Source organism: Chlorocebus sabaeus, chromosome X, assembly GCF_047675955.1.
Source record: "Chlorocebus sabaeus isolate Y175 chromosome X, mChlSab1.0.hap1, whole genome shotgun sequence".
NCBI classification, from domain to species: Eukaryota; Metazoa; Chordata; class Mammalia; order Primates; family Cercopithecidae; genus Chlorocebus; species Chlorocebus sabaeus.
In genome coordinates this window covers 59,129,051-59,152,373 of record NC_132933.1, presented here as the reverse complement: position 1 = coordinate 59,152,373, position 23,323 = coordinate 59,129,051, and positions in this window count along the sequence as shown.

Sequence of the window (23,323 nt, the reverse complement as noted above, 5' to 3'; positions counted from 1 at the left end):
AATAAAATAGGAAAGATGATATTAATTTAATGAGAAAAAGCTAAAAGTTGTAAATCTTAGACATTAAACTAATTTCTCTCTCTCTCTAATTTATTCCTTTACAGCAAGCTTATCTCATCTCTTTTCACTGACTTACACGCTTTGCCAAAGTAGAAACTTCCTTCCCTAGACATTTCCATTTTGGACATCATCACTGAAGCATATATCTTAACCTGGGGATATGAACATTATATATGGCTCCCTATAAGAATATCACTTTCATAATGGCCCAGTGGGGAACCTTCCCAAAGCTTTTGTATGTATCTCATGGAGACAAATTTCAAAATATAGGAAGCGAATTCTAAGTAAGCACATAAAGCTCACCTTAGCAGCAATAGAAGGATCAACCTCAATTTACTTTTCTAATTTATGTACTGGTAGTGGTAGTTATACTAGTTGCTACTATTTTAGTACAAGGGAATGGAAAAAAATAACTCCTTATTTTTTTAGTCTTACCTCATGTGAACAGACGTTTTCTTTGCCTAAGGAAAGTTTGACTCAAAATTAGCCTTATTTTCCTCACAGAATTGTAAAAGGGGCTTTAAATTATTGTAGTCTTTGACACTTAATGATATTAGAAATAAACTGAGATCTAGAAAAGAAAAAAAAAAAGATGCTCTCTAACATATTCAATTTATTAAGCACATTTACAGCTTTGATCATTAATGATCTTAGCACAACCAAGTGAACCTGGATTTTGAGGGGAATATCCTATATTAATACAGGAAGAACTAAACAAATAATACAACTTAAATATACAGAACTGTTTTCTTAATGTGACTATTAGATTTGATTCCAATAGAATCTATCTTATTTCAAATTATCATTTATTCCACAAAATTTAGTTAACGGTGGAGTGACAGAAAAACATTTTGTAACCCTAACTTCTACATTTTTTTATTTTGAAATTAACATATGTGACATATTCTTTAGAATAAAGCACAATCTATTGTATACTTATCTTTATTTTTGCACTTTTGAAATTTTTCCATCAATTATCTCACAGAACTTGGCAGAGCACCAAATTAATCATAATCTGTGTTGTGGGCTCTCTTATCTATTTTGGGGGCATCCTGTTTTACTCTTTTCCGTGGGAGATTACATTTCCTTTAATTCAGAAGACTATTACAGATTTTATATTCAACTTGATGCTTCACAGTGACTCATTGTGTACACCATCTGAAATGCATGGCCAGAAATTTAATAAATAAAGAACAGAAATGTCAAGCTTAATTCTACGTCATCATGTCTGACAAACATTTAACAAACTTTGCAAGATGATTATGCTTCATTGTGTTCTACGGAAACAGATGAATTTATGGTTTAATCTCTTTTGCATTTTAGATGCTTCTATAATAAACTTGGCAGACAAGTAATTGCTACCTTTTGACAATGGATATAATGCACAGTTGAGTTGTCGTATAAGAATAATAAATATATAAAATAAACTCACCAGCTGAATAGTGTATTACTGAGTCCAATATAAATATGCCTTCTAGAAGAAAATTCCTTTTGGCATGAATATTCCTAAAGAGTATGGTCAATCACAGAAATTAAATGAGAATACTGAATTTCCAGATGTATAATTGAGTAATTTTCTCCCCAAATTACTCTGTGCATCTTAACAAGATGCAATTAGTATATTCTCAACTCGTATTTTCAGATAAATTCACTGTTATAGTCCCTAAAAGTATAAGACAATTAACTATTTACTAGTCAATATTAAATATATCCTTTTCTTAATGACACATTTTACAGGAAGAGAGAAATTAATTCATGCCTTTAACATACTTTAAAAATTATTTTTAAATGGCAACTTTTATTAGTTTAATATAAAAGTAAAAATATAAGATATAAATTATAGCTGCTACAGAATAGTTTTGAAAAATTATACATAATTACATCTTGAAAAGAAAAAGTTTTAAAAAATCATCCTTTTGAGCAAATAAGCAGGGTGCCACTTTATAGATAATTACACCACGAAAAGAGAAAGTTTTAAAAAATCATCTTTTTGAGGGAATAAGCAGGGTGCCACTTTATAGATAATTGATTCATTTATGCAAAAGCATGTACCTTGAAGAGACTAGCCATCAGCCACAGTCAGCAGTCACTCATAAGAACTCCTAACAGATGTCTCTTCTCTTTCTTTTCAAATAGGAAGACAATCCTTCCAACCCTCCTTTTTCAACTCATATTTCTTCAACACCGTGCTATCTGCCAGACACTATAGTAGGCACTGAAAAAATTTTTTCTCTTCCTATTCTTTCTCCATGTCAGTTCCTACAGAGTGTGACCATAAATGTGTTATTTACTCCTTATGACTGCATTGCAAGTTAAAACCGTTTCTTTGAATTCATGTTGTGTTATTTGGTAGAATTATAGACAAGTATATATGAAGGGAATGCATAGCACTATATTTCATTATGTGGTGTTAGAGTTCTTAATGTTGTCATTACTCTCTGTATAACAATGCTTAAAGGAAGTATAAAACAAATGCTCATCTTACATTCCTAGACTTGCAAAAAGGCTCTCTAAAAGGGAAAATATTTATATTTGTTTTGTTCTCACCTCCGACATCATCCATGATTTTCTACTTGGTTGAAGAAATCTATTAATCTTGTTTCTTACAATAGCACTGTCTTAGTCCTTTCAGGTTGCAATAACAGAATACCACAGACTGGGTGACTTACAAACAGTAGTAATGTATTTCTCACTGTTGTGAAGGCTAGGAAGTCCAAGAAAAAGATGCTGCCATGGTTGGTGTCTGGTGAGGGTCTGCTTCCCAATTGATAGCCATCTTTTGTACTGTGTCCTCAGATGGTGGAATGGGTGAGCAAGCTCCCTGTAGTCTCATTTATAACAGCACTAATCCAATTCATGAGGGCTCTGCTCTCACGACCTATCACCTAACAAAGTCTCCATCTCCTAATACCAGCACATTGGGGGTTAGGATTTCAATGTATTAATTTTAGGGGTCACAAGCATTCAGTCTATAGCAAGCACCACAAGTCAATCTGTTTGATTCATCCCAAAGGGCTCCCCTGATTATCCTTTGAAAAACTACTCATTTGGATTAAGAGAAGGTTCTTAGGATGGGTTCAGAAACATTTTAATATGAGCATGCAAAGGCATAAAAATCATATAATGGATGTGCAGGACTCAGGGGGAAGTGTGGAAGAGGAACAAGGGATAAATGACTACACATTAGGTACAGTGTGCACTACTCCGGTGATGGGTGCACCAAAATTTCAGAACTCACTGCTAAATAACTTATCCATGTAACCAAAAACAACTGTTCCCCAAAAAAACTGTTGAAATAAAATAAAATAAAAATCCAGGGCTAAATGGAGGTTGTAAACAGGAAGTAATGTCAGGACAGGAATAAATCAGTCAGATTTCTAACCAAGGTTTGGTTCTCTGAAAATCAGAATCAAAGGGTTATTTTCAGTTTAGGGATATTATAAATAGTGCTGCTGTGAACATTCTCATATATGTCTTTTGGTGAACATATTTAATATGGTTTAGCTCTGTTTCCTCACCCAAATCGCATCTTGTAGCTCCCATAATTCCCATGTGTTGCAGGAGGGAACCAGTGAGAAATGATGGAATCATGGGAGCAGGTCTTTCCCATGCTGTACTAATGATAGTGAATGGGTCTCGTGAGATCTTATAGTTTCAAGAATGGGAGTTTCCCTGCACGAGCTCTCTCTGCCTGCTGCCATCCATAAGTCCAATAAACCTCTTTCTTTTGTAAATTGTGCAGTCTTGGTTATGTCTTTATCAGCAGTGTGAAATGGACTAATAAAATATGTAAGCATTTCTCATGCAATAATACATACCTAGGAGAAGAATTGATACATACCTAGGAGAATTGATACATACCTAGGAGAATTGATACATACCTAGGAGAAGAATTGTATATGTATGTTCAGTTTTAGTAAACACTTTTCAAAGTTATTGCACCAGTTTATACTCCCACAGATAAAGATGAAAAGTTCTGGTTGTTCTAAATCCTTACAAACAGTTAGTATGGTTTGTCTTTTTTATGGCTATTTTCACAGGTGTTTATTGATATCAAATTGTGAATTTGTTTCACATGATCCATAGGTCTAATGAAATAGGGTATATTTTTTTAACCTAGGTATCCTATCTTTGAACTATCTATCCAACTACATTGTTAATTTTTTACTTTTGAACCCTGCTTTTCCTTGATAGATTTTTAGGAGTTGTCTTTTGTTGTTGTTGTTGTTGTTATATACTGTATGTGAGTTCTTTTTATTAAAATATACTATTGAAAATATCTTCTCCCACTTTGTAACTAGTATTTTCACTGTATTAATAGTTCTTTTGGATAAAAAACATTTTTAAATTTCTGTATAATCTGATTTATTATTTCCTTTATATTTGATGCTTCTTTAAAATTTATGTTTTTTTAATTTTTATTTTTATTTTAAGTTCCAGGGTACATGTGGAGGATGTGCAGGTTTGTTACAGAGGTAAACATGTGCCATGGTGGTTTGCTGCACATATCAACCCATCACCTGGGTATTAAGCCCAGCATGCATTAGCTATTCTTTCTAATGCTCTCTCTCCCCCAACCTCATCCCCTGACAGGCCCAAGTGTGTGTTGTTCCTCTCCCTGTGTCCATGTTTTCTTATAGTTCAGCTCCCACTTACAAGTGAGAACATGCAGTGTTTGGTTTTTCTGTTCCTGTGTTAGTTTGCTGAAGATAATGGCTTCCAGCTCCATCCATGTCCTTGTGAAGGACATGATCTCATTCTTTTTTTATGGCTGCATAGTATTCCATGGTGTATATGCACCACATTTTCTTCATCCGGTCTATCATGGATGGGCATTTGGGTTGATTCCAGATCTTCGCTATTGTGAAAAGTGCTTGTGCTTTTGATGTCTGAGAATAATAGTGAACAACATCAGTTTTGCTTCCTCTTTTATTTATTTCTTTTGTCTGATTGCTCTGGTTAGGACTTCCAGGACTATATTGAACAGAAGCAGCAAAAGTGGACATCCTTGTCTTGTTCCCCTTCTCACGGGAAACGCTTTCAACTTTTCCTCGTTTAGTATAATGTTGACATGTTTTCTTCTTTTGACTTGGATATCCAATAAAAGATGACTTTTAATATCGTAAGGTGTTTTCCTTTGTGATCCCAGAAAATCTGAGACAGGTCTCAGTTAATTTAGAAAGTTTGTTTTGCCAAGGTGGAAGACGCGCCCATGACACAGCCTCAGGAATTCCTGACAACATGTGCCCAAAGTGGTCAGGGCACAGTTTGGTTTTATACATTTTAGGGAGACATGAGACATCAATCAATATATACAAGATGTGTATTTGTTCAGTCTGGAAGGTCAGGACAACTTTAAGCAAAGGCAGGAAGACACGAAGCTTGGAGGGAGTCTCCAGGTAACAGAGAGGTGATACACAAATGGTTACATTCTTTTTTTTTTTTTTTTTTTTGAGACAGAGTCTCGCTCTGTGCCCCAGGCTGGAGTGCAATGGCGCAATCTCGGCTCACTGCAAGCTCCGCCTCCCGGGTTCACGCAATTCTCCCGCCTCAGCCTCCTGAGTAGCTGGGACTACAGGCGCCCGCCACCGCGCCCGGCTAATTTTTTGTATTTTTAATAGAGACGGGGTTTCACCGTGGTCTCGATCTCCTGACCTTGTTTGAGTTTCTGATTAGCCTTCCCAAAGGAGGCAATCAGATATGCATTTATCTCAGTGAGCAGAGGGGTGACTTTAAATAGAAGGAGAGGCAGGTTTGCCCTAAGCAGTTCCCAGCTTTTGTTTTTCTTAGTGATTTGGGGTCCTAAGATATTTTCTTTTCACACCTTCTATTTCAATTTTGCTTAGAGTTTTAATGATAAAATGATGCTGGATTTTGTCAAATGCTTTTTCTGCATCTATTGAGATAATTATGTAATTTTTGTTTCTAATTCCATTTATGTGGTGTATCACATTTATTGACTTGCAGATGTTAAAACATCCCTACATCTCTGGTATGAAACCCACTTGATTACGGTGGATTATCTTTTTGATATGCTATTGAATTCAGTTAACTAGTATTTTGTTGATAATTTTTGCATCTATGCTTATCAGGGATACTGGTCTGTAGATTTTTTGGTTGTTATGTTCTTCCTTGTGTTGGTATTAGGATGATATTGGCTTCATAGAATAATTTAGGGAGGATTTCTTCTTTCTCTATTCTTTGGAATATTATCAATATATTTGGTGCCAATTATTCTTTGAAAGTCTGATAGAATTCAGCTGTGAATCTGTCTGGTCCTATACTTTTTTTGTTGGTAATTTTTTAAATAACCATTTCAAACTTGCTGCTTGCTATTGGTCTGTTCAGAGATTCTATATCTTCCTGGTTTAATCTATGAAAGTTGTAATTTCCTGAATTTTTCTATCTCCTCTAGGCTTTTTACTTTGTGCTTGTAAAGGTGTTCATAGTAGCCTGGCATAATCTCTTGTATTTCTGTGGTATTGCTTATAATATCTCCCATTTTTTTTCTAATCAAGCTTATTTGGATTTTCTGTCTTCTCTTGGTTAATTTCAATAATCCTCTTTCAATTTTATTTATCTTTTCAAAGAAGCTGCTTTTTGTTTCATTTATCTTTTGTAAAATTTTTTTGTTTCAATTTCATTTAGTTCTTCTCTGATCTTGGTTATTTATTTTCTTCTGCCGGGTTTGGGTTTGGCTTGTTCTTCTTTTCTTCGTTCCTGGAGTTTTCACCTCAGATCATCTATTTGTGCTTCTTCAGACTTTTTGATATAGGCATTTAATACTATGAACTTTCCTCATAGCACCTCTTTTGCCGTATCCCAGAGGTTTTGGTAGGTTGTGTTACTATTACCATTCAGTTCAAACGATTTTTAAATTTCCATCTTGATTTTCTTATTCACTCAATGATCATTAAAAAGCAGGTTATTTAATTTCCCTGTATTTGCATAGTTTTGAGGGTTCCTGTTGGTGTTGATTTCCTTGATTTCCAATTCTATTCCACTGTGATCTGAGAGAGTACTTGATATTATTTCTATTTTCTTAAATTTATTGAGACTTCTTTTGTGACCTATCATATAGTCTATTTTGAAGAATGTTCCATGTGCTGATGAATAGAATGTATATTCTGCAGTTGGTGGGTGGAATATTCTGTAAATATCTGTTAAATACATTTGTTTTAGGGTATAATTTAAGTCCACTGTTTCTTTGTTGATTTTCTGCTTTAAAGACCTATCCAGTGCTGTCATTAGAGTATTACAGTCCTCCCAATATTATTGTGTTGTTGTCTATCTCATATTTTTAGTTCTAGGAGTAATTGTTTTATAAATTTGGGAGCTCCAGTGTTAAGTGTATATATATTTAGGATTGTGATATTTTCCTGTTGGACTAGTTATTTTATCATTATGTAATGTCCCATCCCTAGAGGAATGGGGAGAACACCACATCAAGGAAGCACTCCGTGGGACAAAAGAATCTGAACAGCAACCTTGAGCTTCAAATCTTCCCTCTGACATAGTCTACCCAAATAAGAAAAAAACAGAAAAAGAGTTCTGGTAATATAACAAAACAATGTTCTTTAACACCCCTAAAACATCACATTGAGAATAGGAGCAGTATTATTTATTTCTTTTCATAGAACTTTATTTTTATCTCTTGCTTTACTGCTGATGAACATATGAAACATGCAATAAGAGATTCAGTAGAATTGATGTGTTAACAACGAACATCTTTATCTCATTTTCAATTTCAGAGAGAAATTTTTACTAATTCAATGTTAAATATAATGCCTGCTGAAGAATTTGTATGGATTATTACTGGGTTAAGAATGTTACCTTTTATTCCTCATTTGCTAAGAGTTTTGTGCATAAATGACACATGAGTTTTAATGATTTTTATGCTTATATTGAAAATTGTCTCCTAACATAAATGTGTGTAGAAAAAGATGACTCTAAAAATGGAATACAGTATGTTAAAAATAACTGTTGTTATTGTATTCAATTATGTTGTTTCACAATATTGATCCTGAGTCACAAATGATATAAAAGCTGGAAGATTAGATTACTTAAATGAAAATCACGGTCTAATTGAAAGATTTGTGGATACTAAAATATTATTAATTATTTTCTTAGGCTTAACCATTCAGGAGAGATGGTTATCTCTTTGTATTCAATAAAGCTATCCCTGGAAGATTTCTGGTCTTCCTTTGGTAACCTACAGTTGTAAAAATTTGTATAAAAATGGCTGAAATTGTTTCCTTGCCTGCAACCATGCCCATTTGCAAGGTGACTTTGTGACTCTTTCCATCAGGAGGAGGAGTTTATTTCCCTGTCCCTTGAATGTGAACATTCCATTAAATTATTCGACTTTGATCAATAGAATGTGGCTGAAATTATACTGTGTCGTTTCACAGCCTTGATCTTGAGAGGTCTTGAACAATCTTACACTCTTTTAGAACTCTGCTAAGCTATCTGGTGAATAGTTTGACAGCTTTCTGGATGATGACAGGCATATAACCCAATTGCCTGTTTTCTTCCCTGAAAGCCAGCCAAATGCGAAAAGTAAAACTACCTACCTGATTTATAGTTGACTGCCAAGGGCAGAAGAACTGTCTAGTTTGAATTCAGCCAAAATTGCTAATCCATAAAATCATAAACTGAATAAATAGTTGTTATTTTAAACCACTAAATTTGGGGGTGGTTTAATATGCAGAATAAGCCATATGCTATATCTGTATGAAATATCAGTTTGTTTTTATCCCAGAATTTATTCATTCAGCCAGTCACTTATTTGACTAATATGAAAAAAGCATCTCTTATGTACTTGTCACATGTTTATGTACTGGGATTGAGCACTAAGCAAAATCGAAACAGTACCTTCATCATTCAGAGACTTGTGAACAGAGGCAGAAAATGAAGAACAAAAAAAGTAAAATATTGGTATCCTAGACGGTTGTAGGTGCAATTATTGTATTAGGTGGTGAGGATATATTTTTGTAAAATTAAAGAGAAAAAATAAACATAGAGTAAGAAGTGAGATCAGGAAAATGTTTCCTTCCTTTGAGAGAAATAGCAGCATGTTTAAATATTGGTTAGGAAGCTCTAGTAGAGAGACAAAAAATTGGTGACATAAAAAACATGACACTAATTTATCCTCGCTGTAGTAAGAATGCAAGAGGAGCCTGTTTTCCACAGAATACTAATAGGAGAAGTGCACTTCTGGCCTGGTCAAAATGGCCAACAGCTATTTCGTTTGTATTTCAACTGTGCTCATGTAGAAAGAGAGAATGAAGTTTTTTAAAAAGAGGTGGAAAAGAGTAGAAGAAAATCGCTCACACACTTGCTTTTCATACTACTTGGCAGTTGCAAAATATGTACTCAGTCCATATGCTGCATTCAGAGCCTGTGTGCTCAGAGGGGCTCTAATGACATGGCAAATAATTATATGACTATGCAGCTGTCTGACTTCATCCGTACTCTCCCTTCAGCTAGCTTTCAGTCTTACTAATCTGTGATTATGATCAGCAAATACTTTGAGACAGAATGGGCTCGCTGGAGCTGCAGAGTAATACTATAATAGTAACAATATCACCTTACCCAATCTGCCCCAGCAGTTCCAGGGACACAAGATGAATCCATAAGCTTGGGAAATAAGATGTCAGCCTGCTAATTAGGAAGACAGGAATTGGTTTCTTACTTATCCACCGACTCACTCTGCCCTCAGCAAGTCACATTGTCTCCCGTGGCATTATCATCATTACAAAGAATAAGATGGTTTCTGCCTTCTTAGATGTATTGACAATTTACACATATTCAGAAGCTCTAAAAATGTGAGAGAAAAATACCTTGTACTTTAAGGTAATAAAGTTAGTGTTTTTTGTTTGTTTTGTTTTTTTTTTTTGTAATAGCAGTTTGTTTTCATGTTAGGCAGATGACAAGTGGATAAAATTCCCCGTTTTCTGGAATGACTTCAAGTCTTTGAAACATAAAACTCTCAGGGGCGGGGTCAAGATGGCCTACTAGAAACAGCAGCAATCAGAGGCTCCCATTGAAAAGAACCATAACAGCATGCAAATCCTGCACCGGCAACCAAGGTATCCAGGTTCTGTCATCAGAACTGACTAGGTGATTGGCGTGAACCGCAGACAGGAAGGAAGAGCAGTGTGGTGTGATGGCCCACCTGAGAGCCACATGGGGCAGAGGAGAGGAGCCCCCATATCCCAGCCAAGAGAGATGGTGAGTGAGCGTGCTATCCAGCCTGGGATAATGTGCTTTTTTTCACGGAACTGTGTAACCCATGCATTGGAAGATTCTACTTGTGAGTCCATGCCACCAGGGCCTGGGGTCCCAACTGTGGAGCCATGCAGATTCTCGACAGCCACTAAACTAGAATCTGCTTAAGTCTGCCGAGCTCCCAGGGGGAAGAGTGACCAGCACCACAGCTGTGGCTGTCTGCCGTCTAAGTTGTTTGAGCTTCTTGGAAGAGAGATGACAGTCAACCCTGGGACTGACAGCCACCCAACACTCTAATCTCCCAGGGCACGGGCAGGGCAGCAGCCAGCTCCATAGCGCCAGGCTGCGCTTTTCCTCTGCTGGAGCAGGGGATGCTGGATGGCTTGGTCCCAAGGGGTATCCCCCACAGTCTAAAACACCTGCTGTGGCAGACTGCAGACAGAGTGCCTCTTCAGGCCCGACCTTGACCCATCTCTCCTCACTGGGTGGGGCCTCTTTGCAGGAACTCCAACAACTCCAGCCAGGGGATCAGGGACAGAACTCTGATCTCCATGGGCCTGAGCCCATAGGAGGGGAGGCGGCCACAGTATCCACAGACCAGCAGACTTAGCCTTTCCTCCTGCTAGTTCTGAGGACTCCAGGGAACCCAGACAAGTGGGTTTCCTGCAGTGAAGCACACCCTCCTCCAACAAGGGACAGTCAAAGTGCTTTGTTAAACGTGTCCTGTTCCCCGTGCCACCTAACTGTGTGAGACCCTCCAACACGGGTTGCCAGACACCCTATACAGAAGCATACCTACTGGCATCATGTCTGTGCCCCTCGATGTCAGAGATCCCAGAGGAAGGAGCAGGTGCTCATCTTGACTGTTCTCCAGCCCCCTTGAATGACATTGCCAGGCACAGGAGTGAACCAGATGAATAGGGCCTGAAGTAAATCCCCAGAAAACCGCAGCAGCCCTACAGGAGAGGGACCTGACCATTGCAATAAATAAATAAATAAATAAATAAATAAATAAATAAATAACAGAAAGCAACAAAATAGCATCAACAAAAAAAGTCCCCATAAAAACCCAATCCAAGGGTCAGTAGCCTCAAAGATTGATACTACACAAACTCATGAAGATGAGAAAGTATCCATGAAAAAAAAATGCTGAAAATCCAAAAGTCCAGAGTCCCTCTGATCCTGCAAATGATTGCAATGTTTCTCCAGCAAGGGTGCAGAACTGGACAAAGGATGAGGTGGATGAATTAACAGAAGTAGGCTTCAGAAGGTAGGGGATAACAAACTCTGCTGAGCTAAAGGAACGTGTTCTAACCCAGTGCAAAGAAGCTAAGAACCTTAGTAAAATGTTACAGGAGCTGCTCACTAGAATAACCAGTTTAAAAAGAAACATAAATGACCTGATAAAGCTGAAAAACACAGCATGATAACTTTGTGAAGCATATACAAGTATCGAGAGATGAATTGACCAAGTGGAAGAAAGGATATCAGAGCTTGAAGACCATTTTTCTGAAATAAGGCATGCAGAAAAGATTAGAGAAAAAAGAATAAAAAGGAATGAACAAAACCCCTGAGAAATATGGGACTATGCAAAAAGACAAAACCTACAATTGATTGGACTACCTGAAAGAGATGGGGAGAATGGAAGTAAGTTGGAAAATACACTTCAGGATATTATCCAGGAGAACTTCCCCAACCTAGCAAGATGGGCCAACATTCAAATTCAGGAAATAAAGAGAAAACTACTAAGATACTCCACGAACAGAATAACCCCAAGACACATAATCATCAGATTGTCCAAGGTCAAAATAAAGGATAAAAATGTTAAGGGCAGCCAGAGAGAAAGGCCAGTTCATCTACAAAGGAAGCCCATCAGACTACCAGCAGACCTCTGAGAAGAAACCCTACAAGCCAGAAGAGAGTGGAGGCCAATATTCAACATTCTTAAAGAAAATTATTTTCAAAGCAGAATTACATATCCAGCCAAACTTCATAAGTGAAAAGAAATATAATCTTTTCCAGACAATCAAATGCTGAGCGATTTTGTGATCACCAGGCCTGTCTTGCAAGAGCTCCTGAAGAAAGCACTAAATATACAAAGGAAAAAAAATGGTACTGGCAACTGCAAAAACATACCAAAATATAAAGACCAATGACACCATGAAAAAACTGCATTAACTAGTGTGTAAAATAACCAGATAGCATCATGATGACAGGATCAAATTCACACATAACAATACTAACTTTAAACGCAAATAGGCTAAATGACACAATTAAAAGACACAGACTGGCAAATAGAATAAAGGGTCAAGAACCATCTGGGTACTATATTTAGGAGACTCATCTCAAGTGCAAAGACACACATAGGCTCAAAATGAAAGGAAGGAGGAAAACTTACCAAGCAAGTAGAAAAAAAAAAAAGAAAAAACAAAAACCAAATGCCAGGGTTGCAATCCTAGTCTGTGACAAAACAGACTTTAAACCAACAAAAATCAAAAAAGACAAAGAAAGGCATTACATAATGGTAAAGGGATCAATTCAAAAAGAAGAGCTAACTATCTTAAATGTATATGCACCCAATACAGGAGCACACAGACTCATAAAACAGATACTTAGAGACCTACAAAGTTATTAACACCCCACTGTCAATATTAGACAGATCAACGAGACAGAAAATTAACAAGGATATTCAGGATTTGAACTCAGCTCTAGATCAAGTGGACCTGACAGACATCTAGAGAAGTTTCTAACCCAAATCAACATATTATACATTATTCTCAGTGCTACATGGTGCTTATTCTAAAATTGACCAAATAATTGAAAGTAAAACACTTCTCAGCAAATGCAAAAGAACTGAACTCATAACAATCTCTCAGACCACAGTGCAATCAAATTAGAACTCAGGATTAAGAAACTCACTCAAAACTGTACAACTACATGGAAATTGAGTAGCCTGCTCCTGAATCACTCCTGGGTAAATAATAAAATTAATGCAACTATCAAGGAATTCTTTGAAACCAATGAGAACAAAGAGAAAATGTACCAGAATCTCTGGGACACAGCTAAAGTAGTGTAACAGTCTCAGGATACAAAATAAATGTCCAAAAATCACAAGCATTTATATATACCAACAATAGATAAGCAGAGAGCCAAATCATGAATGAATTCAAATTCACAATTGCTTAAAGAGAAGAAAATAACTAGGAATATAGCTAACAAGGGATGTGAAAGACCTCTTCAAGGAGAACTATAAACCACTGCTCAAGGAAATAAGAGAGGACACAGACAAATGGAAAAACTTTTCATCCTAATGGATAGCAGAAATCAATATCATAGAAATGGCCATACTGCCCAAAGTAATTTATAGACTCAATGCTATTCCCATCAAACTACCATTGACATTCTGTACAGAATTATAAAAAAACTACTTGAAATTTCATATGGAACCCAAAAGGAGCCTGTATAGCAAAGTCAATCTGAGGCAAAAAGAACAAAGTTGGAGGCATCATGCTACCTGACTTCAAACTATACTACAATGCTACAGTAAGCAAAACAGCATGGTACTGGTACCTAAAAAGACATATAGACCAATGGAACAGAACAGAGACCTCAGAAATAACATCACACATCTACAACCAGCTGATGTTTAACAAACTGGACAAAAACAAGCAATGGGGAAATAATTATCTATTTTAAAATGGTGCTGGGAAAACTGGTTAGCCATATGCAGAAAACTGAAGCTGGACCCCTTCTTTACACCTTACACAAAAATTAACTCAAGATGGATTAAAGACTTAAATGTAAAACCCAAAATCATAAAAACCCTAGAAGAAAATCTAGGCAAAACCATTCACGACATAAGCATGGGCAAAGACTTCATGATGAAAATGCCAAAAGCAATTGCAACAAAAGCAAGAATTGACAAATAGCATCTAATTAAACTAAAGAGCTTCAGCACAACAAAAGAAACTGTCATCAGAGTGAAAAGGCAACCTACAGAATGGGGGGAAAGTTTCGCAATATACCCATCTGACAAAGGTCTAATATCCAAAATCTACGAGGAACTTAAACAAATTTACAAGAAAAAAAAAAAAAACACATGAAAAAAAGTGGGCAAAGGATATAAACAGACACTTCTCAAAAAAAGACATGTATGTGGCCAATAAACATATGAAAACAAGCTCAGCATCACTGATCATTAGAGAAATGCAAATCAAAACCACAATGAGATATTATCTTACACCAGTTAGAATGCCGACTATTAAAAATTCAAGAAACAATAGATGCTGTCAAGGCTGTGGAGAAATAGGAACACTTTTACACTGTTGGTGGGAATGTAAATTTGTTCAGCCATTGTGAAAGACAGTGTGGCAATTCCTCCAAAATCTAGAACCAGAAATACCATTTGACCCAGCAATGCTATTACTAGGTATATACCCAAAGGCATATAAATCATTTTACTATAAAGGCACATGCACATGTATATTTATTGCAGCACTATTTACAATAGCAAAGACATGGAACCAATGCGAATGCCCGGCAATGATAGACTGGATAAAAAAGATGTGGTACATATACATCATGGAATACTATGCAGCCATAAAAAGTAATGAGATCATGTCCTTTGCAGGGACAAGGATGAAGCTGGAAGCCATCATCTTCAGCAAACTAACACAGAAACAGAAAAGCAAACACTGCATGTTCTCATTCATAAGTGGGAGTTGAACAATGAGAGCACATAGACACAAGGAGAGGAATGACACACATCTGAACCAGTTGGGGGGTGAGGGATCAGAGAAGGGAGAACATTAGGATAAATAGCTAATGCATGTGGGGCTTAAAACCTAGAGGAGGGTTGATGGATGCAGCAAACCACCATGGCACATGTATACCTATGTAACAAACCTAAATGTTCTGAACTTGTACCCTAGAACTTAAAGTAAATTAAATAATAATAATAATTTGCTTCCTTAAAAAGATAATTGTAAGGTATGGAGGAAATACACAGAGGAGGAACTAGAAATGAGGAAAAAGGCTAGAAAGTATTGATAAGAATAGAGTATCAATGGATAAATGGAAAAGCAGAGTAACTTTTATATTTAAGTTCATCGATGTTCTATCAGGGATATAGTTATAGTTCTGAGATTGTTTATCAATAGAATCATATAAAAACATTTTATTTCCATTAAAAATATAATTACAAGTGTTTATAAGTGAAAAAAAAATATATAAAACTCTCAAGAGTTACCTTCAAAATTTTCTTTTGGTGGGTTGGTACTAAAGTATAATGTGGGAGGCGTTGGCCTAGAAAGTTTTTCCCTCCTGGTTCTGTCATCTCCACCAACTCTAAATACCACTAGAAACAAGAAGTTTTATTTGAATCTGATTGATTTCTCCTCAGTTCAACAGAACACAGCCATGTCAACTCAAAGCAAAACCAACCACTTTCCAGGAGGCTCAGGTTGTTCAATTTACTTCTGAGCCCTGCTATAGCTTTATAGAACCTTCCATCAATTCGAAGTTCCTCTATTTATACCTTTCCAAACAAAAAGGAAATATGCTGTGCATGTAGCATATTTATATTTATTTCTTCATTCATTAATTAAACAATATTTCTGAGCAACTACTATGTTTAAAGCATGATGCCAAGGACAAAATTGTAAGACACACATTGCCTCATCTTCTTAGAGCATATTAAGCTAGCAAAGTGAAGACTCAAACTAGATTTATTAGTATTTTTTGCATGTGGAAGAAAAGAAAATAAACATTCAGAGGAGTGTATATGCCCTCTCATTTCCATATGACTTTCAATACCTTTCTGTGAAGAAGGTATACTTCCTTGCCCTATTGACATCACTTTAGGCTATGTGATTTGCTGTGGCTGAAGAAATATGTGTAGTACGGACAGTTTGCCAAATTTTAAATAAAAGCTCTAAAAGCCAGTGTGTGATTTCATCAGTTCTCTTGCCTTTCCCTTCCGCCATGAGAGTAGTAGGTCCTGGTTGGGGCCGCTCCTTAGCCTGGATCCAGAAAGGAAGAAATCATGTGGAACAGAAGCAGAATTGCAGTCAACCTGCAGCCAACATGTAAGGCAAGTGAGAAGTAAATGCTTGTCATCTCCATGAGTCTATAAAAGATATTTATTTTCATTCATTTGTTTTCTAATTCAAGAATTTCTTTATGCTTTTGAAGTGAAATAACCTAATTTACAATAAAGAGAAAAAGACATTGAACTATGAGTGGTGAAGTTTGATGTGTGTCTCTTTATGATACAAATTGTCATAAGACAAAATTTATCATGTTTAGTAACCAATGAGAAATTTCAGAAGGGTGGTATAACCTGCAATGAGAATAAAGATATTAAGGGAGCAATATTAGCAATAGATTTTATTGGTGTCATAATAAAACTTTTTTCACAGTACTCCTTATTAGGTAAAATATAAGTTTGGCCTAGAATTTAAAACTATTTATTAATAATATTTTTCTGAATTTGCCCTTATTGTGGAATATTGTAGACATTATTCAATGTTAGAGCTGAAAGAAACACTAGAGATTACTTAGTTCCAGCCTTTCATCTGATGATTAAAGGAACTAGTGGAGGGTAGTAGAATAAGTTACTTAACTAAAATTGCACAGTCATTTATGACAAAGCTACGATTCTAGACCTACTGACTCCAAGTCTAATTTTCTTCTAACTACACATACTGCCTTCATCAGAGAGTGTCATAGTTGGGAGCATATGAAAATAAAAGTACTATATGCCAGTATTGTACTAAACATTTTACATACACGATCCCATTGAATCCTTAAAATAACTCATTTTACCAAGGAGTGGAGAGATTAATGAGGTTAATTACCAAGCCCAATAACTGATATTTAGTCAATGTCTGAGTAGAGATAGAAAGCTTGGCAATCTAACTCTTGAATCAGTTTTCTAAACCACAGGGAAAGAAAAGAATATAATAATATCGGGATGAGGGAAAGATAGGGTACAGAATTGGCAATCAAAACAGTTATTATTTTTTAAAATGAGCACTTGTATAAAAGCATCCACAGTCCTAAGTTCACCTGTAAAATATCACACATAATATATTAGACTCCTTTGAGGCCCTGGCACTCAGTTTACGAGAGCCAAGCCTATTTTAGACCCATGAGGTACTGAGCTGATAATGGCAAATTATGTGAAACTCTGAAAGGTAAATTTCTCTTAGAGCCCCCAGCTCCCTATCCCAGGAAGAGCTGCACTATAAGCATATTCTGAGTGCTGCCATCCTCTCAATACTTTTACTAAATGAAACAAACATCTAGGAAGGATTTATAGGAAAGCAGAATTACTAGGTCGCAGTAATTTTGTGGAAATTTTATGAATATTTTCAGTATACTCTCCGCCCCTTAGGCTGTGATAGAAGGTGGAACCCAGCTGAAGGGCGTGCTGAAGGCTTAGTCTCAGTTGATATTATTATCACAGTTTCCACTTCTCAGGACTCTTTTGCCCAGAGGACTCTGCCTAAACACTCTCATCATGGCTTGGCATGAAACTTCAATAAATATTTATTAATGAAAGGACTCTGTACCTTAGGCAGTTGGAAATGTTTTATTTCACTTGGCCTAAGTATCGTTAGCACAATTGTGCAGAGTAAGTGAAGAAGAAAATGTAGGTTGACAGTAAAACCCCTCAAGGATGTCTTTCTCCCATTATCCAGGAAAGGCCATGTGAGAAACTGACAATCTGAATGGCACAATTTTGTCACCCAGGTGCTTTTCCCACTTGCTTGCCTTATTCTAAGGAGAGCTATATTCAAGTTCCATGACAGTTACTGATTTTGCATCACAATTACCCTTGCGCCTAAGAGATGTATACACAGGTTAGCGTGGCCTGTACTATGTTACGAACGCCATGAAGTCATTTAGTGACTAAAGCTTAGATCATAAGCTTTAGAGTTTGCCAGACCTAGGTTTAATTCCCATCTCTAGCCCTTATTTACTTTATTACCATGAGGCAAATTATGTAACATACCTGAGCCTTTGTTCCTTGTGTGTACAATGGGGAAGAAGTAACACCTACATCTCAAGAAATTGTTCATTCACTCAACAAAAATTTCAGACTCTGCCCAGTACCAGATACACAGAAGAACAGAAGACAAATAAATTGTATAGTGTATTAAGAGATGAAAAATGCTATGGAAAAATAAATTATAGAACAGTGTAAGAGATGGGTAGTGCTAGGGTGGGAGTTGGAAATACAGAGTTCTTCTATTGCGGCACTATTCACAATAGCAAAGACTTGGAATCGACCCAAATGTCCATCAGTGACAGACTGGGTTAAGAAAATGTGGCACATATACACCATGGAATACTATGCAGCCATAAAAAAGGATGAGTTTGTGTCCTTTGTAGGGACATGGATGCAGCTGGAAACCATCATTCTCAGCAAACGATCGCAAGAACAGAAAACCAAACACCGCATGTTCTCACTCATAGGTGGGAACTGAATAATGAGATCACTTGGACTCGGGAAGGGGAACATCACGCACAGGTGCCTATCACAGGGAGGGGAGAGGGGGGAGGGATTGCATTGGGAGTTGATGGGTGTTGACGAGTTGATGGGTGCAGCACACCAACATGGCACAAGTATACATATGTAACAAACCTGCACGTTATGCACATGCACCCTAGAACTTAAAGTATAATAAAAAATAATAATAATAAATAAATAAATAAATAAGAAAGTCAGGGTGGGCCTTTGGTGAATAAAGACAGAAGCTATGTTCTTTACTTTTAATGAAAAAAGTGAGGCCGGGCACGGAGGTTCATGCCTGTAATCCCAGCACTTTGGGAGGCTGAGGTGGGCAGATCACGATGTCAGGAGATCGAGACCATCCTGGCTAACACGGTGAAACCCTGTCTCTACTAAACATACAAAAAATTAGCCGGGCGTGGTGGTGGGTGCCTGTTGTCCCAGCTACTTGGGAGGCTGAGGCAGGAGAATGGCCTGAACCTGGGAGGCGGAGCTTGCAGTGAGCCGAGATCAAGCCACCGCACTCCAACCTGGGCGACAGAGTGAGACTGTCTCAAACAAAAAACAAAAACAAACAAACAAACAAACAAACAAAAAAACCCAAAAAAAACAAAAAGAAGTGAGCCAGTGTTTGATACTGAGCAAGGGAGTGACATGGTCAACTTTACCTTAAAAAATTAATTCTGGCTCTTATGTTGAGTATAGATTGTTAAGAGGGAAGAGTAATAGGGAAATCGGTGAAGAGGCTATTGACCTAACACAGGTAAGAGATGATAGTGGCTCATAACATTGAAACAGGTTGGTAGTAGTGGATACTATAGGTGGTCAGACGAGAGATACTTTTATAGGCAGAAGAAGACACTGAGTGTTTTGATCTGAGCAACGGGAAGGATGAAATTTCTATCAAATGAGATAGGGAAAGTTATGGGTGGAAAGAAACAACAAGAGTTCAGTTTGGAGGCATTGAGTCTGAGATCTCTACTGAACATCCAAAGGGAAAGTACAGTAGGCAGCCAGCTGAATGGATCTGGAGTTCGGATAAGAAAATTTTGTTGAAGATATAAATTTGGAATGTTATTAGGATTAAATGAGACAGCATAAGTAAAGCACTAAAAGCAACATATGATTCATAATAAAAACGCAATATATATTAGATTAAAAGTGTGTCATTATAACATCAAAAATTATAATTCCCACTACTTGTCTAGCACAGTGACTGGTACTTATTAGGTGTCATATATGTACACGAAGTAACCAGAGTAATATTTCAATCTATGGTATATGTGGGTGATTTTGGGGAGTGCAACACAAGAAGTAATCATAATGTATGTTTTTACTTAAATGCAAATTTATTAACAGGTCATTTATATTTTTAATTTTTATTTTATTTTCATCTTTATGGCTACGTAGTAGTTTATATATTTGTGGGATACATGAGCTATTTTGGTATAGAGATGCAATGTATAATAATCACATTGTGGAAAATTGGGTATCCATCTCCTCCAGCATTTATCCTTTGTGCTACAGACTAATCAATTATAATATTTTAGTTATATTAAAATGTACAGTTTAATTATTATTGATGATAATCCTCCTGTTGTGCTATGAAATACTAGATTTTATTCATTTTAACTATTCTTTTGTACCCATTAACTATTTGCATCTTTTTCCCATGCCACCTCCATTTACTACCCTTCCCTTCCTCTGGTAACTATCCTTCTATTTTCTATCTTTATGAGTTCAATTGTCTTAATTTTAGATTCCATAAATAAGTGAGAATTTATGACATTTGTCTTTCTGTGCCTAGCTTACTTCGCTTAACATAGTGTACTTTAGTTTCATCCACACTGTTGCAAATAACTCTTTGTCATTCCTTTTTAGGGCCAAATAGTACTCCGTTGTATATATGTACCACATTTTCTTTATCTATTCATCCATTGATGTACATTTGTGCTGCTTTCAAATCTTAGCTCTCGTAAACACTGCTGCAACAAACATAGGAACATAGATATCCCTTTGATATACTGATTTCTTTTTTTTTTTCTTTTAGGTATAGACACAGCAATGGGGTTGCTGGATCACATGGTACCTCTATTTTTGTTTCCTTTTGAGAAATCTGTAAACTGTTCTCCACAGTAGTTGTACTAATGAACATTTCTACTGACATTGTATGAGGGTTGCCTATTCTCCACATCCTTGTCAGCATTTGTTATTGCCTGACTTTTGCATAAAAGTCATTTTAACTGGGGTGAAGTAATATCTTATTGAAGTTTTGATTTGCATTTCTCTGATGATCAGTGGTGATAAAAACACTTCATATGCCTCTTTGCCATTTGTGTGTTTTATTTTGAGAAATGCCTATTCAAATCATTTGCCCATTTAAAAAATTGGATTATTAGACTTTTTACTATAGAATTGCTTGAGCTCCTTATATATTTTGGTAATTAATTCCTTGTTAGTTAAGTAGTTTGCAAATATTTTCTCCCATTTTATGGGTTGTCTCTTAGCTTTATTGATAATTTTCTTCCCTGTGCAGAAGCTTTTTAACTTGATTTAATCAAATTTGTTCATTTTTGCTATGATCGCCTGTGCTTGTGGGGTATTACTCATGTAATTTTCACCCAGGCCAATGTTCTGGAGGGCTTTCCCAGTGTTTTCCTGTAAGAGTTTTATAGTTTGAGGTCTTAGATTTAAGTCTTTAATTCTTTTTAGTTTGACTACTGTATAAGGAAAGTGATATGATTTACATTTGTGTTCCTGCCCAAATCACATGTCGATTTGTAATTCCCAGTGTTGGAGGAGGGACCTGGTGGGAGGTGATTTGACCATGAGGGCAAATTGATTTTCCCCTTGCAGTTCTTGGGATAGTAAGTGAGTTCTCATGAAATATGGTTGTTTATAAAAGTGTATAGCACCTCTCCCTTCACTCTCTCTCCTCTGGCCATGTAAGACGTGTGTGCTTCCCTTTGCCTTCCGCCATAATTTTAAGTTTCCTCAGGCCTCCCCAGCTATGCTTTCTGTACAGCTTGCGGAACTGTGAGTCAATTAAACCTCTTTTCTCTATAAATTGCCCAGACTCAAGTAGTTCTTTATAGAAGTCTGAGAACGGACTAATACAGTGAGAGATGGGGATCAAGTTTCATTCCTCTGCATTTGGATGTTTAGTTTTACCAACATCATTTATTGAAGAGACTGTCTTTTCCCCAACCTATTTTCTTGACACCTTTTTCAAAAATGAGTTCACTGTACGGATGTGGATTTGTTTCTGGGTTATCTGTTTTGTTTCATTGGTCTATAAGTTTGTTTTTAGGCCAGTACCTTTATGTTTTGGTTACTACAGCTCTATAGTATAATTTGTTTTTTTTGTTGTTTGTTTGTTTGTTTTTTGTTTGTTTTTGAGATGGAGTCTTGCTCTCACCCAGGCTGGAGTGCAGTGGCGTGATCTCGGCTCACTGCAAGCTCCGCCTCCTGGGTTCATGCCATTCTCCTGCCTCAGCCTCCCGAGTAGCTGGGACCACAGGCACCGCCACCACGCCCGGCTGATTTTTTGCATTTTTAGTGGAGATGGGGTTTCACCGTGTCAGCCAGGATGGTCTTGATGTCCCGACCTCGTGATCCACCCACCTCGGCCTCCCAAAGTGCTGGGATTACAGGTGTGAGCCACTGTGTCCGGCCCATGTAGCATGATTTGAAAGTCAGGCAATGTGTGTGATTCCTCCAGTTTTTCTCTTTCTGCTCAGGGTACCATTGGCTATTCTCAGTCTTTGTGATTCCACATAAATTTTAGGATGGTTATTCTTATTTCTGTGAAGAATGTCATTGGTTTTATTATAGTAATTGCATTGAATCTGTAGATTGCTTTGTGTAGTATGAATGCTTTAACAATATTGATTTGTCCAATCCATGAATATGGAATGTCTTTGCATTTTTTTGTATTCACTTTATTTTCTTTCATCAGTGTTTTATAATTTTTATTGTAGAAATCTTTCAATTTTTTGGTTAATTACTAGGCATTTAATTTTATTTGTGACTATTTTATTTATTTATTTATTTATTTATTTATTTATTTATTTATTTTTTGAGATGAAGTTTCACTCTTGTTGCCCAGGCTGGAGTGCAATGGCACCATGTCGGCTCACCGCAACCTCCACCTCCTGGGTTCAAGTGATTCTCCTGCCTCAGTCTCCTGAGTAGCTGAGATTACAGGCATGCGCCACCATGCCTGGCTAATTTTATATTTTTAGTAGACACGGGGTTTCTCCATGTTGGTCAGGCTGGTCTCAAACTCCCCACCTCCGGTGATTCACCCACCTCGGTCTCCCAACGTGCTGGGATTACAGGCGTGAGCCAGCGTGCCCGGCCATTTGTGGCTATTTTAAATGAAATTTTTTAAAATTTCTTTTTCAGATTGTTCATTGTTTACGTATAAAAATGCTAATGACTTTTGTATGTTGATTTTGTATCCTGCAACTTTCCTAAGTTTATCACTTATTACAGTTTTTGTGTAGTCTTTAT